We start from the raw sequence: 16,819 nt of genomic DNA on the forward strand, positions 1-16,819 counted from the left end.
ACTCTTGCTCTTCCAACCAAGTTCTTGTCCCTGTGTCAGCTGTCTACTCCCCTCCCTACTGCCCACAAAGAGTTTCCTTCCACAGAATGTTAGGTACAAAATCTCTGACCTTCAACAGGGTTCTTCTCCAAATCACACCCTGCTACAACATAAGTAGGAGGAATATATTTCTGCAAAACAAAAGCTCCAGTTGTTAGCCAAACCTGACCCTAATTACACTCCTGAGATGGTGAGGTGTAGTATCGTACCATCATACCCAGCTACAGAATACGAGAGTTTCTCAAAGTTCGTCTGCTGATCCCTGCATCAGAATCTCCTGGGGCCTCGGAATCACAAATCAAAACATGTTTGCTTGTAAGACATCCATTAGGTAATTATTTGGGAGGAAATATCTAGTTTTGGGGCCACAATATATTTATATATCTCTCTCTATATATTGCATTATTGCCATTGCAATAATGCAAAATATTTTACATCTCTTCATGACTTCCAAACTTTTGGTGAAACGTATGTGGAAGACTTTATTTACCTGCGGCTGGTGCCACCTAGTGGACACCATCTCCTAAAACGGTTTCTGTCTAGGATTTTTATCTACCTGTCAAATTTGAGGATGATGAAGACAAAGACGAAGATGACTCACAGTCATTAAGTGCTTATTATTTGTTAGGCATTGTGAAAGTTGTGATGCTAGTTATTTAAATTCTTTGGCTAATTTATTTTTTATTTACTTACTTATTATTATTTTTAGGGTCAGGATCTTGCTCTGTTGCCCAGGCAAGAGTGCAGAGGCACAATCACAGTTCACTGCAGCCTCAAACTCCTGGGCTCCAGCAATTGTCCCACCACAGCATCCCAAAGCATTGGGATTACAGGTGTGAGCCACCACACCTGGCCTCACTGGCTAATGTAATTGCCACAAAAACACTACAGGTGGGAACAGGTATCCTCATTTTACAGATAATGGAAATTGAGAAAAAGAAAGGTTAAGTGAATTGCCTAAGGTAGGCCACTCGGGAAGTAAACTGCTGAGTTAAATTCCAGAGCCCAAATCCTTTAACTGCTATTCTAAAACACTGAGTCAATTCTACAATTAAAGAAATCAGTACAATTTCTTTTGATAAGTGAATGTTGATGGTGTGGTTTAACACCCTAGAGATAGCTGAAAAAGATTTAAATGTTAACAGGGTCCAAGGAAGCAGGTAGATTGTTCCCTGGGGCATTAATAAAGGGCCAAATAAATGTCCTGAATTGGACACTGGGCAGAAAAGATTCATTCTGAATTCCTTTAGGTTAAGGAGAACTAGGCTATCATTTGTATTGCCTCTTATTGCAGGAGATAAGCAAACAGTAACAATAAATAGAATAGCTAAAGTTAGGTGAAGACTGACACTCTCCTCCCCATACAGCAAATTAGATAGAGAGCTCACACTCTGTTCCAACAATCTGGAGTGTTTATTCCTAACAAAGAAAGAGTATATTATTCTCTAGCCTCTCAGTGAGAGATTCACTGCAATTAAGTACCAATCTTTTCTCTTTCTAGTATATTTTATTTTCATGGTACTGTAAAGGATTTTCTGTGCAACTCAGGGAAATTAGGTCATTCCCAGGTACATTAGTCAGCTTGGGCTGCCATAACAAAATGCCATAGACTGGGTGGTGTAAACAGCAGAAATTTATTTTCTCATAGTTCTGGAGGCTGGAAGTCAGATCAGGGTGCTGTCATGACTGGGTTTTGGTGAGACCTCCCTCCTTGGCTTGCAGACAGCAGCCTTCTTGCAGTGTGGCTCACAAGACCTTTCCTCGGGGCAGGCACATGCAAGCTCTCTGGTGTTTCTTCCTATAAGGAAACTAATCCCATCATGAGGGCCCAATCTTCATGACCTCATCTAATGCTAATTACCTCCCAAAGGCCCCATACCCAAATACCATCACTGAGGGTTACAGCATCCACATGAAATTGGGGGAGGATACACTCCATAATATTCTGCCCCCGGTCCCCCAAAATTCATGTCTTTACTGCATGCAAAATACATTCATTTCATCCCAACAATCCCCAAAAGTCTTATTCCAGGATCAATTCTGAAACCTAAAGTAAAAAGTCTCATTTAAATATCTAAACCAGGTACAGATAAGATTCATCCTGAGGCAAAATTTCTCTCCAGCTATGAACTTGTGAAACCAGACAAGTTACGTGCTTCCAAAATAAAATGGTGAGACAGGCATAGAATACACATCCCCGTTCAAAAATAAAGAAATAGGAGAGAAGGAAGGAGTGATGGGTCCCAAGCAAGTCCAAAACTTAGCAAGGCAAATTCTGTTATATCTTAAGCCTGGAGGAAATTCCTCTTTGGCTCAAATCTCGGTCTTCCAGACTCATTGAGGTAGTAGCATCACCCCCACTGCTAATGTGCGGCCACAAACATGAAGCTTTGCTGGGCAGAGACCTTCGAAACCAAGGTGGAGGCAGTCTTGCCCTACGCCATCCCCCTGGGCCCATGCACTCCTAGCCTGTGGTAGGAGTGGCAGTCCTGATGATCTCTCAATTGCCTTTGGGGTCCTTTTTTCCTTTTCCTGAAGAGTAGCTCACTTTCACAGCTGAATAGCTCTATGGTCCTGTCCTGTAAAATCCAAGAAGTCAGTCATACCTCCCACTCCCTTCCCCTCCCCTCCCCTCCCCTCTCCTCTCCTTTCCTTGACAGGATCTCCTCTCTTCTCCCCTCCCCTCCCCTCTCCTCTCCTTTCCTTGACAGGATCTCCTCTCTTCTCCCCTCCCCTCCCCTGTCCTCTCCTTTCCTTGACAGGATCTCCTCTCTTCTCTCCTCTCCTCTCCTCTCCATTCCTCTACTTCCCTCTCCTTCCCTCTCCTCTCCCTCCCCTCCCCTCCCCTCTCCCTCCCCTCCCCTCCTCTCCCCTCTCTTTTCCTTTCCTTTACAGGATCTCCTCTCCTCTCCTTCCCTCTCCTCTCCTCCCCTCCCCTCCTCTCCCCTCCCCTCCCCTTTCCTTTCCTTGACAGGATCTCCTCCCCTTCCCTCCCCTCCCCTCCCCTCTCCTCTCCTTTCCTTTCCTTCACAGGGTCTCCTCTCCTCTCCTCTTCTCTCCTCCCGTCTCCTCCTCTCCCCTCCCCTCCACTCCCCTCCCCTTGTCTCCCCACTCCTCTCCTCTCCTTTCCTTTCCTTGACAGGATCTCCTCTCCTCTCCTCTCCTCTCCTCTCCTCTCCACTCCTCTCCTCTCCTCTCCTCTCTTCTCCTCTCCAACCTCCTCTCCTCTCCTCCTCCCCTTCCCTTCCCCTCCCCTCCCCTCCCCTTTCCTTGACAAGATCTGGCTCTGTTGCCCAGGCTGCAGTGAAGTGGCATGATCATGGCTCACTGCAGCCTCAACTTCCTAGGCACAAGCAATACTCCTGCCTCAGCTCCCCCAAGTAGCTGGGACTACAGGTGCATGCCACCATGCCTGGCAATTTTTTTTTGGTATTTTTTGTAGAGACAGGGTTTCACCGTGTTGCCCACACTGGTCTCAAACTCCTGAGCTCAAGTGATCCGCCTGCCTCAGCCTCTCAAAGTGCTAGGATACAGGTGTGAGCCACTGCACCGGGCCCTCTCTTTCTTTGTCCCCTTTAGTTCAAACAGGTGGTGTCTCTGCTGGTATAATCCCATCTCTATGCCTGCTTTCTGTTGAAATGGCTGATTGTGTTCATGAACTGCACTCATGATCTTTTTATCAAATGGATGTTCATCCACACCCTTAGTATTCTTTTCAGGACAAGCTTTCTCATTTTTTGCAATATGGATAGGCTGATAATTTTTCCAAATCTTCAAGCTCTGGTTCCCTTTTGCTTAATTCCTTCTTCAATTCATCTCTTTCATTTCACATTTTGCTATAAGCAGTCAGGAGGAACCAAGCTACTTCTCGGACACTTTGCTTAGTAAAATATCCAATTCAGCCTCACAAGTTCTACCTTCCACAAAATACTAGAACACAGTCCAGCTAAATTCTTTGCTACTTTATATCAAAGATCACCTTTCCTCCAATTAATATATTCTTCCAATGACTTGTTCTTCATTTCTGTCTGAGACCTCCCCAGAATTGCCCTTAATGGTCATATTTCTAGTATGCATCTCAAAGCTCTCCCAGTCTCTCATTATGCAGTTTCAAGCTGCTTCCACATATTTAGGTATTTGTTACACAGCACCCTGTTTCTTGGTACCAAAATCTGTATGAATCAGCTTGGGCTGCCATAACAAAATACCATAGACTGGGTGATGTAAACAAAAGAAACTTACTTTCTCACAGTTCTGAAGGCTGGAAGTCTGAGATGAGGGTGCCAGCATGGCTGGGTTCTGGTGAGACTTCTCTTGCTGGCTTGCAGACAGCTACCTTCTCACTGTGTGTTCACATAGCCTTTCCTAAGCACATGTGTGTGGAGAGAAACGGAGAGAGGAAAGCTCTTCAGTGTCTCTTCTTATAAAGGCACTGAACCCACCATGAAGCCCCACCCTCATGAACATGTAATCCTAATTATCATCCAAAGCTCCATCCCCAAACACCATAAACACTGGGGGTTAGGGCTTTAACAGGTGGAGTTGGGAGGATACAAATATTCAATTTATAGCACCAGGTATCCTTTATTTTAATTTGTTTTGTTTCCATTTATTTTTGTTACAAATGAATCTGTCTAGAGTTTTTTTCCCCAACTTTTAATTATACAGTATTTTCAACACCACAGATGTTGAAAGCATACAATACTACACGCCCCCCACCAAGATTCACCAGTTGTTAACATTTTGCCATCCTTGCCTTATCTATATGCCTATCTACCTATATATATTTTGAAAGTAACTTGCACATCATGATATGCTACCTCCTACCGAGTCAGCATTCATCTCCTAACCAAAATACCATTAATATACTCAAGAATAATTATCTTATATCATCTTCTAGCCCATCTATATTAAAATTTCTCCAAATTTTTATAGCTATTTTCCCCTGAATTTGGATCCAATCAATTTCATTGCATTTGAAAAAGTGCTGTCATCTTCTATGATAACAATGCTTTTTTCTGGAATACCTCCTGAAGGACCTGCCTGAGGCTGTCTTACAGTTAATATTTTTAAAAAACAAGTAGTAGTATACTCTAAAATAATGATAATGATTAAATGTCTTTACTTTTATTAATTCAAAAAAGTCCTCCTACCCTTTTCTCCCCTCGTGACCTTGACTTTTTGAAGAGACAAAGGTGTGATAATGGCATTGTCGCTATGTTATATTTTAGAGATTCATACTGAAATACTTACCAATGAAATGGGGGGAGAGCTGTTACAAAAATACAATGCATAATTAATTTGCCTCAGATTTAATTTAAACTTCTTACCTAAGTGGAATCAACTTCTTACCTAAGCTTATCAATTGCACAAGTAAACATACAGGATTGACTTACGTGGTGATAATACTGGAAAACACTGTATGTTTATGATTCTAGAATTCTACCTCAGTTTGGCATAGTTTTAAACTTAAGTTCATTAGTGATTTAGCTCATCAAAATATGTGGGTGAAAAATATTAAAACTCCAACTAAAAACCCCTCAAATAAGACTAGAATAAAATTCTAAGAATCACCCTAAATCATTCTACTCAGGAATAACTTTTGCTATGGTCTGAATGCTTTTATCTCCCTAAAATTTATATGTTGAAATCTCACCCCCAATGTGATGGTCTTAGGAGGTGGGACTGTTGAGAGGTGGCTAGGTCATGAGGGTAGCACCCTCATGAATGGGATTAGTGCCCTCAAAAAGAGGCTCCAGCGAGTGCAGTGGCTCATGCCTGTAATCCCAGGACTTTGGGAGGCTGAGGCAGGCAGATCACGAGGTCAGGAGATCGAGACCATCCTGGCTAACACAGTGAAACCATGTCTCTACTAAAAATACAAAAAATTAGCCGGGAGTATTGGCGGGCATCTGTAGTCCCAGCTACTCAGGAGGCTGAGGCAGGAGAATGGCGCGAACCCAGGAGGCAGAGCTTGCAGTGAGCCGAGATCGCCCCACTGCACTCCAGCCTGGACTACAAAGCAAGACTCTGTCTCAAAAAAAAAAAAAAAAAAAAGAGGCTCCAGTGAGCCGCCTTCCATGTGAGGACACAACTAGAAAACCATCTATGAGCCAGGAAAAGGGCCCTCACCAGAAACTGAATCTGCCAACACCTTGATCTTAGACTGCTCAGCCCTGAGAATTGTGGGAAACGCATTTTTGTTGTTATAAGCCGCCCAGTCTATGATATTTTGTTATAGCAGCCTGAATGGACTAAGACAACTATCACTGACAGGTGAAGAGCACACCCAACTATCTCTCTCTATATCTATATGTGTAGCCAGGTAACAAAACTTCTAAAGTACTACAGTACTGTATATTCAATCCAAGGCCTACATGCCTGTTCCTTGCCCTGCCTCTGCTCTACCAGTACTGCAAGGAGTTTCATCTCTGCAGTCTCCATTTCCTAGGCTCCTGTGTGTCAGCTGACATCTGTCTGGAATCAGTCAATGAGGGACTCGTGGAAACTGGAGGCTGTGAGAAAAGGAGAAGCCAGGGTATAGTCTTCATGTGAGCTGTGCTTTCTCTTTTTTTTTTTTTTTTGAGACGGAGTCTTGCTCTGTCGCCCAGGCTGGAATGCAGTGGCGCGATCTCGGCTCACTGCAAGCTCCGCCTCCCGGGTTCACGCCATTCTCCTGCCTCAGCCTCCCGAGCAGCCGGGACTACAGGTGCCCGCCACCACGCCCGGCTAATTTTTTTTTTGTATTTTTTTTGTAGAGACGGGGTTTCACCGTGTTAGCCAGGATGGTCTCGATCTCCTGACCTCGTGATCCGCCCGCCTCGGCCTCCCAAAGTGTTGGGAGTACAGGCGTGAGTCGGAGCTGTGCTTTCTTTGGGCCCCTGTGGTTCAGTTGAACACTGCTTTCTTGCTTTGTCCTTTCAGTCTAAAAACGGAGTGGCTTCTGGCTCTTACTAATCACCACATTAACTTACTATCATGTTTTGGTTTTTTTGTTGTCATTGTTGTTTGTTTGTTTGTTTTTTAGACAGGGTCTTGCTGTGTTGCCCAGGCTGGTCTCAAACTCCTGGGCACAAGCGATCCTCCCATCTCAGCCTCCCAGGTAGCAGGGATTACAGGCAAGTGCTACCACGCCTGCTACTATCATGTTTGATTTAGCTCTTCCATTACCTGAATAACTAATTCCGCATATTAAATTCCTTCATTTAAAATACTTGAAGCAGTTTCTAGTTAGACCCTGACTGCTCTACAATAGATCCTCTTTAATTTAAAAGTTCTAATTTTAATTAATTTTATTTAAATTTGATACAACAAAAAGACATGAAGTAAAAAAAAAAAAAAAAAATTCAGGCTGGGCGTGGTGGGTCACATCTATAATCCCTAGCACTTTGGGAGGCTGAGGCGGGCAGATCACTTGCCGTCAAGAGTTTGAGACCAGCCTGGCCAACATGGCAAAACCCCGTCTCTACTAAAAACACACACACACACAAATAGCCAGGCATGGTGGCACATGCCTGTAGTCCCAGCTACTCAGGAGACTGAGGCAGTAGAATCGCTTGAACCTGGGAGACAGAGGTTGTAGTGAGCCAAGATCGCGCCACTGCACTTCAGCCTGGGCAACAGAGCAACTCCGTCTCAAAAAAATTTTTTTTTTCTTTAACATGGGAAGTATTTTTTCCAAAGGCTCTTTCTAGGTTAAGAAATTATGAAAATCTCCAAGAGGCTGAATATTTTTTATTCTTGATATTATTCTTAATAGTCATGCATCACTTAATGATGGAGATATGTTCTGAGAAATGTGTTAGGTGACTTCATCATTGTGCAAACTTCGTACAGTGAACTTACAGAAACCTAGATGGTACAGCCTACCACACGCCTAGGTTATATGGTATAGTCTATTGCTCCAAAGCTACAACCCTGTACAGAATGTTACTGTACAGAATACTGTAGGCAACTATAACACAATGGTATCTGTGTATCTAAACACAGAAAAGGTACAGTAGAAATATGGCGTAAAAGATAAAAAATGGTACACTTGTATAGGGCACTTACCATATATGGAGTGAGTCAGTAAGAGAATGTGAAAGCCTAGGACATCACTGTATGCTACTTTATAGACACTGTACACTTATGCTAACTTAAAGTTATAAAAAATTTATTTCATCAATAATTAAGTTGACTGTAATTTTTTAACTTTATAAACTGTTTAATTTTTAACTCTTTGACTCTTTTGGTAATAACACAGCTTAAAAACACAAACTGTACAGCTGTTTGTGTTTTTGTTGTACAGGATATTTTTTCTTTATATCCTTGTTCTGTAAGTTTTTTTCTATTAAAAAATATTTTCCACTTTTAAAACCTTTTGTTAAAAACGAAGACAAAGATACACATTAGCACAGGCCTACTCAGGTTCAGGATCATCGGTATCACTGTCTCCCACCTTCACATCTTGTCCCACTGGAAGGTCATCAGGGATAATAACAAGCTTGGAGCTGTCATCTCCTGTGATAACAATGTCTTTTTCTGGATACCTCCTGAAGGACCTGCCTGAGGCTGTCTTACAGCTGACATTTTAAAAAAACAAGTAGTAGTATTCTCTAAAATAATAATAAAAAGGCCAGGCATGGTGGCTCATGCCTGTAACCTCAGCACTTTGGGAGGCCGAGGCTGGCAGATCACGAGGTCAGGAGTTTGAGACCAGCCTGGCCAATATGGTGAAACCCCATCTCTACTAAAAATCCAAAAATTATCTGGGCATGGTGGTGTGTGCCTGTAGTCCCAGATACTCGGGAGGCTGAGGCAGAAGAATTACTTGAACCCAGGAGGCGGGGGTTGCAGTGAGCCGAGATCGCACCACTGCACTCCAGCCTGGGCGACAGAGCAAGACTCCATCTCAAAAATAATAATAATAATAATGATAAAAGGTACAGTAATACATAAACTAGTATAATAATTTGTCATCAAGTATTATGTATTGTATATAATTTTATGTGCTACACTTTTATATGACTGGTAGCACCAGTTTGTTTATGCCAGCATCACCGCAACGTGTGAGTAATGAGTCACACTATGATGTTAGGTTGGCTATGATGTCACTAGGTGCTAAGGATTTTTCAACTTCATTATAATTTTATGGGGCTACCTTTGCATGTGCAGTTGACCAAAACATCATTATGCAGCATATAACTGTATTTTAAACTGCTTTTCAATTTTAAACAGTAAAAGTAGACACTTTGTGAAAAATTAGTACCTACTAGGTTTGTCTCCTCTCTCCAAAACAATTTTTCAGTTACATGGTATTTATTTTATCCAGATTTGAAATATTTGCCTTTTATTCTCTAATCATAATTTCCATAGTTGTTTAGTATTAGTAAAGTTACATATTTAAACCAGCTATACTTTACTAAAATGTAAGTTTCATGCAGGCATGATGAGTTATTTGCTTTGTTCAATGATGTATCTGAAGTGTCTAGAAGAATGTCTGGCACGTAGTAGGCACTAATAAATACTTGTTGTTCAATAAATTATTTTCCCAATTTTTTACTTCCTGAGTTTAAAATTTTCTCTAGTTGTATTTGATTGTTGCATATGGGTGTATAAATAAACATACACATATACACAGATGTTTACCCCATCCCAAGAAAAACTCAGGCATGTTGTGTTGCTTGAGTTCCTTCATGTTTGAAAATGACTGTCTTTTGCCTGTATGCTTGTGATAATTAATACTGAGTGTCAACTTGATTGGATTGAAGGATGTACAATATTAATCCTGGTTGTGTCTGTGAGGGTATTGCCAAAAGAGATTAACATTTGAGTCAGTGGGCTGGGGAAGGCAGACCCACCATTAATTTGGATGGGCACCATCTAATCAGCTGCCAGCACGTATAAAGCAGGCAGAAAAACAAGAAAATGTTAGACTGGCCTAGCCTCCCAGCCCACATCTTTCTCCCCTGCTGGATGCCTTCTGCCCTCGAACATCGGACTCCAAGCTCTTCAGTTTTGGAACTCGGACTGGCTCTCCTTGCTCCTCAGCCCGCAGATGGCCTATTGTGTGACCTTGTGATAGTGTGAGTTAATACTGAATAAACTCATATATATATGTGTGTGTGTGTGTGTGTGTATATATATATATATATATATATATATATATATATATATATGAGATTTTGGTACCAGGAGTGTGGTTCAGAGGAACAGAATATTAAGGATGGAGTAGTTAGGTTGGTTTGGGGGTTTCTGGAGGTATCTGCTTAATATGATTAGACCCAAAAATGCTAAGGACTCTACTTCTAATAGTATGGAGAACACTGATAGTCCTTGGTGTGAACTGTTTAGAGAGTTATGCGAAATAAATGCATTTGACACTCCTGATTCATTGCTCGTGGGAGGCAAGGAGTTTAGTGACTCTATACATAATACCTTTGACCATATGTGGAGAACCAAGGAACTTAATGAAGCTGGTTGGTTGGTTGCTCCTAAGTTCACTGGACAAAATGATGAAAGAAAATAATGAACTCAGGGATTCTGTCTCCCAGTTTCAGAAAAAGACACTGAGCCTCAAATCTGCTGAGATTGCCCTGAGTGAGAGTCTTATCTCCTGTAGAGAAAGCTGAAATTGTGAGAAAACAGACGCCAGCTCTTATCACATGAGTGGCTGATCTGCAATGAATGGTGAATGTGCAGCCTTGCCAGGTGTCTACTCTTAAAGTGAAGGCATTGATTGGAAAAGAATGGGACCCTGAAACTTGGAATGGGGATGTGTGGGAGGACCCTGATGAAGCTGGGGACACTGAGCTTGTAAGATCTGATGAGTATTTTTTTGCCAGAAGGAACAGCTTCCCCATCCCCAGTAGTGGGAACATCCCCTCCCTGACCCATGCTGCCATCAGTCTTTCCACCTTTGTCTGAGGAGACACCTGTGATGCCTGAGGCAACAGTGATGGCATCCCCTCAGGCAGTTGCCAGGCAAGATAATGTTGATTCTCCTCAGGAGACACCTCCAACACCTCTCTTTGCTTCTAGACCTATAACTAGACTAAAGTCCTGACGGGTGCCTAGAGGTGAGGTTGAGTGTGACCCATAAGGAGGTGCACTACACTCAAAAAGAACTGCTTGAGTTTTCTGATTTATGTAAACAGAAATCTGGAGAACCGGCATGGGAATGAATATTAAGGGTGTGGGATAATGGTGGAAGGAACATAGAATTGGATCAGGCTGAATTTATTGATTGGGCCCACTAAGTAGGGACACCATTTAATGTTGCAGCTCAGGGAGTTAAAAAGGTTCTAATAGTTTATTTTCTTGGTTAGCTAAAACATGGATTAAAAGATGGCCCACTGTGAGCAAGCTAGAAATGCCTGATCTCTCTTGGTTTAATGTAGAGGAAGGGATTCAAAGGCTTAGGGAGACTGGGATGGTGGAGTGGATTAGTCACTTATGGCCTACTCATCTCACCTGAGAGGGTCCAGAAGATATATCCTTGACCAATGCCTTGCAAAATGTATTTGGGAGGGCAGCACCTGCATCTTTGAAGAGCCCTGTAATTGCTCTTTTCTGTATGTCAGAGCTAACAGTGGGAACCACAGTCTCTCAACTACAAAATTTAAATACAATGGGAATAACTGGATCCCAAGGTGGCAGGGGCAAAGTAGCAGCACTCAACTGTAAAAGGCAAGGTGGGCGTAACTACTGTAATGGAAAGCAGAGGCAAAGTGGCAATCGGAATAGTCTGATTCATGTAGAGCTCTGGCATTGGCTAATTATCACAGTGTTCCTAGAAGTGAAATTGATAGGAAGCCTACTGCATTCCTACTTAATTTATATAAGCAGAAAACTTCTAAGTCAAATGGATAAAATACTAATTTAAATTATAAAAACAGAGAATCATGCCCCCTCAATCAATTTCCAGACATGAGCCAGTTTACAGACCCAGAACCCCTTGAATGAAGGGGAGGCTGGGTCCCCTTGATGAAGGACCCCACTACATTACTGACAGTATCTTTCTCCCATCCTTCCCCAAGGAGACTTCTGGCCTTTTACCAAGGTAACTGTATCTTGGGGAAAGGGAAATGATCAGACACTTCAGGGACTACTGGACACCGGCTCTGAGCTGACGTTGATTCCAGGGGACCGAAAACGTCATTGTTGTCCTCCAGTTAAAGTAGGGGATTATGGAGGTCAGGTAATTAGTGGAGTTTTAGCTCAGGTCCAACTTACAGTGGGTCCAGTGGGTCCCCAAACTCATCTTATGATTATTTCCCCAGTGCCAGAATGCATAATTGGCATAGACATACTTAGCAGCTGGCAGAACCCCCATACTGGCTCCCTGACTGGTAGGGTGAGGGCTATTATGGTGGGAAAGGCTAAATGGAAGCCATTAGAGCTGCCTCTATCTAGAAAAATAGTAAATAAGAAACAATATCGCATCCCTGGAGGGATTGCTGAGATTAGTGCCACCATCAAGGACTTGAAAGATGCAGGGGTGGTAATTCCCACCATATCCCTGTTCAACTCTCCCATTTGGCCTGTGCAGAAGAAAGATGGATCTTGGAGAATGGCAGTGGATTACCATAAGCTTAATCCAGTGGTAACTCCAATTGGAGCTGCTGTACCAGGTTTCATTGCTTGAGCAAATTAACACATCTCCTTGTACCTGGTATGCAGCCATTGACTTGGTAAATGCCTTTTTTTCTATGCCTGTCCATAAGGCTCACCAGAAGCAATTTGCCTTCAGCTGGCAAGGCCAGCAATATACCTTTACTGTCCTACCTCAGGGATATATCAACTCTCCAGTTTTGTGTCATAATCTTATTCAGAGAGACCTTGATCACTTTTCGCTTCCACAAGATATCATGCTGGTCCATTACATTAATGACATTATGCTGATTGAATCCAGTGAGTGAGAAGTAGCAAACACACTGGACTTACTGGTGAGATATTTGCATGCCAGAGGACCAGAAATAAATTCGACTACAATTCAGGAATCTTCTACCTCAGTAAAATTTCTAGGGGTCCAGTGGTGTGGGGCCTATCAAGATATTCCTTCTAAGGTGAAGGATAAGTTGCTGCATTTGGCCCCTCCTACAACCAAGAAAGAGGCACAATGCCTAGTGGGCCTATTTGGATTTTGGGGGCAACACATTTCTCATTTGGGTGTGTTACTCCAGCCCATTTATTGAGTGACCCAAAAGGCTGCCAGTTTTCAGTAGGGTCCAGAACAGGAGAAGGCTCTGCAACAGGTCCAGGTTGCTGTGCAAGCTGCTCTGCCACTTGAGCCATATGACCCAGCAGATCCAATGGGTGCTTGAGGTGTCAGTAGCTGATAGGGATGCAGTTTGGGGCCCTTGGCAGGCCCTCATAGGTGAATAACAGCAGAGGCCTCTAGGATTTTTGAGCAAGGCCCTGCCATCTTCTGCAGATAACTACTCTCCTTTTGAGAGACAGATCTTGGCCTGTTACTAGGCTTTGGTGGAAACTGAATGTTTGACTAAGGGTCATCAGGTCATCATGCAACCTGAACTGCCTATCATGAACTGGGTGCTTTCTGACCCATCTAGCTATAAAGTGGGTCCTGCACAGCAGCATGCCATCATCAAGTGGAAGTGGTATATACGTGATTAGGCTTGAGCAGGTCCTAAAGGCACAAGCAAGTTAAATGAGAAAGTGCCTCAAATGCCCATGGTCTCCAATCCTGCCACCCTGCCTTCTCTCCTCCAGCTTGCACCGATGGCCTCATGGGGAATTCCCTATGATCAGTTGACAGAGGAAGAGAAGACTAGGGCCTGGTTCACAGATGGTTCTGCATGGTATGCAGGAACCACCCAAAAGTGGACAGCTGCAGCACTACAGCCCCTTTCTAAGACATCCCCGAAGGACACTGGTGAAGGGAAATCTTCCTGGAGGGCAGAACTTTGAGCAGTGCACCCGGTTGTGCACTTTGCATGGAAGGAGAAATGGCCAGATGTGTGATTATATACTGCTGAGACCAGCTTGGTCAGGGAGACCCCAACCCAGTGGCGCTAGAGGAATTAAAGACACACACACAGAAATATAGAGGTGTAAAGTGGGAAATCAGGGGTCTCACAGCCGTCAGAGCTGGGAGCCTCGAGCAGAGATTTACCCATGTATTTATTAACAGCAAGCCAGTCATTAGGATTGTTTCTATAGATATTTGATTAATTAAAAGTATCCCTTATGGGAAACGAAGGGATGAGCCAAAATAAAGGGGTGGGTTTGGCTAGTTATCTGCAGCAGGAACATGCCCTTAAGGCACAGATCACTCATGCTATTGTTTGTGGTTTAAGAACACCTTTAAGCGGTTTTCTGCCCTGGGTGGGCCAGGTGTTCTTTGCCCTCATTCTGGTAAACCCACAACCTTCCAGCATGGGCGTTATGGCCATCATGAACATGTCACAGTGCTGCAGAGATTTTGTTTATGGCCAGTTTTGGGGCCAGTTTATGGCCAGATTTTGGGGGGCTTGTTCCCAACAATATACTGATTCATGGGCTGTAGCCAATGGTTTGGCTGGATGGTCAGGGACTTGAAAGAAGCGTGATTGGAAAATTGGTGACAAAGAAATCTGGGGAAGAGGTATGTGGATGGACCTCTCTGAGGGGTAAAAAACAGTGAAGATATTTGTAACCCATGTGAGTGCTCACCAGTGGGTAACCTCAGCATAGGAGAATTTTAATAATCAAGCGGATAAGATGACCCACTTGTTCTGTAGACACCCCTCAGCCTCTTTCCCCAGCCACCCCTGCCATCGCCCAATGGGCCCATGAACAAAGTGGCCATGGTGGCAGGGATGGAGGTTATGCATGGACTCAGCAACATAGACTTCCACTCACCAAGGCTAACCTAGCTACGGCCACTGCTGAGTGCCCAATTTGCCAGCAGCAGAGACCAACACTGAGCCCTCGATATGGCACCATTCCTCGGGGTGATCAGCCAGTTACCTGGTGGCAGTTTGATTATATTGGACCTCTTAAATCATAGAAAGAGCAGAGGTTTGTCCTCACTGGAACAGACACTTACTCTGGATATGGGTTTGCCTATCCTGCATGCAATGCTTCTGCCAAGATGACCATCCATGGACTCATGGCATGCCTTATCCACTGTCACGTTATTCCACACAGCATTGCCTCTGACCAAGAGACTCCCTTTACAGCTAAAGAAGTGTGGCAGTGGGCTCATGCTCATGGAATTCACTCTTCTTACCATGTTCCCCAATTACCCTGAAGCACCATTCTATCAATAGAACGGTGGAATGGCCTTTTGAAGTCACAATGCCAACTAGGTGACAGTACTTTGCAGGGCTGGGGCAAAGTCCTCCAGAAAGCCATGGATGCTCTGAAGCAGCGTCCAATATATGGTACTGTTTCTCCCATAGCCAGGATTCACAGGTCCAGGAATCAAAGGGTGGAAATGGAAGTGGCACCACTCACCATCACACCTAGCGATCCACTAGTAAAATTTTTGCTTCCTGTTCCTGCAACATTACGTTCTGCTGGCTTAGAGGTCTTAGTTCCAGAGGGAGGAACACTGCCACCAGGAGACACAATGATTCCATTAAACTGGAAGTTAAGATTGCTACCTGGACACTTTGGGCTCCTATTACCTTTAAGTCAACAGGCTAAGAAGGGAGTTACAGTGTTGGCTGGGGTGAATGACCTGGACTATCAAGACAAAATCAGTCTACTACTCCACAACAGAGGCAGGGAAGAGTACACATGGAATACAGGAGATCCATTAGGGTGTCTCTTAGTATTACCATGCCCTGTGATTAAGATTAACAGGAAACTACAACAGCGCAATCCAGGCGGGACTACAAATGGCCTAGACACTTCAGGAATGAAGGTTTGGGTCACTCCACCAGGAAAAAACCATGACCTGCTGAGGTGCCTGCTGAAGCCAAATGGAATACAGAACGGACAGTAGAAGAGGGTAGTCATCAATATCAGCTACGACCACATGACCAGCTGCAGACACAAGGACTGTAATTGTCTTGAGTATTTCTTCCTTCTTTTGTTAAAAACATGTTTGTGCATATATACACTTGTACTAAGAAAATATCTCCATTTTATTTCCTTTTTCTGTTACCATGTGACATAAGATTTATTGACTTCACATCAGCATTTAAATATTGTTAACTTTATGTAATAGTATTTGGGTAGGGGATTGGTGCGTTTCCGTTTGTACAAAGGATGGTTTTATTATGTTAGATGTAATTATGACCTTATTATTGTCTTTATTTGAAGATGATGTGTGATCTCAGGAGATGTGTATGGGTTCAAGCTGACAAGTAGTAGACTTATGATGGTTAGTGCTGAGGGTCAACTTGATTGAAGGATGCAAAATATTGATCCTGGGTGTGTCTGTGAGGGTGTTGCCAAAGGAGATTAACATTTGAGTCAGTGGGCTGGGAAAGGCAGACCCACACTTAATCTGGGTGGGCACCATCTGATCAGCTGTCAGGGTGGTTAGAATATATAAAGCAGGCAGAAAAATGTGAAAAGACAAGACTGGCCTAGCCTCCCAGCCTACATCTTTCTCCCGTGCTGGATGCTTCCTACCCTCAAACATCGGATTCCAAGTTCTTCAGTTTTGAGGCTTGGACAGGCTCTCCTTCCTCCTCAGCTTACAGATGGCCTATTGTGAGACCTTGTGATTGTGTGAGTTAATAATTAAAGTCCCCTTTAATAATAATAGGATATTTAATAATTTAATAATAATAGGATCTATCTATCCTATCAGTTCTGTCCCTCTAGAGAACCCTGACCA

General features: G+C 43.4%; 1 pseudogene; it reads left to right on the forward strand.

Moving 5' to 3' along the window:
* The first annotated feature begins 10,707 nt into the window (after positions 1 to 10,707).
* On the forward strand, positions 10,708 to 16,068 carry LOC134810631 (uncharacterized; annotated as a pseudogene).
* Positions 16,069 to 16,819: the final 751 nt, after the last annotated feature.

This window comes from Pan troglodytes, chromosome 6 (genome assembly GCF_028858775.2).
Source record: "Pan troglodytes isolate AG18354 chromosome 6, NHGRI_mPanTro3-v2.0_pri, whole genome shotgun sequence".
Classification (NCBI taxonomy): Eukaryota; Metazoa; Chordata; class Mammalia; order Primates; family Hominidae; genus Pan; species Pan troglodytes.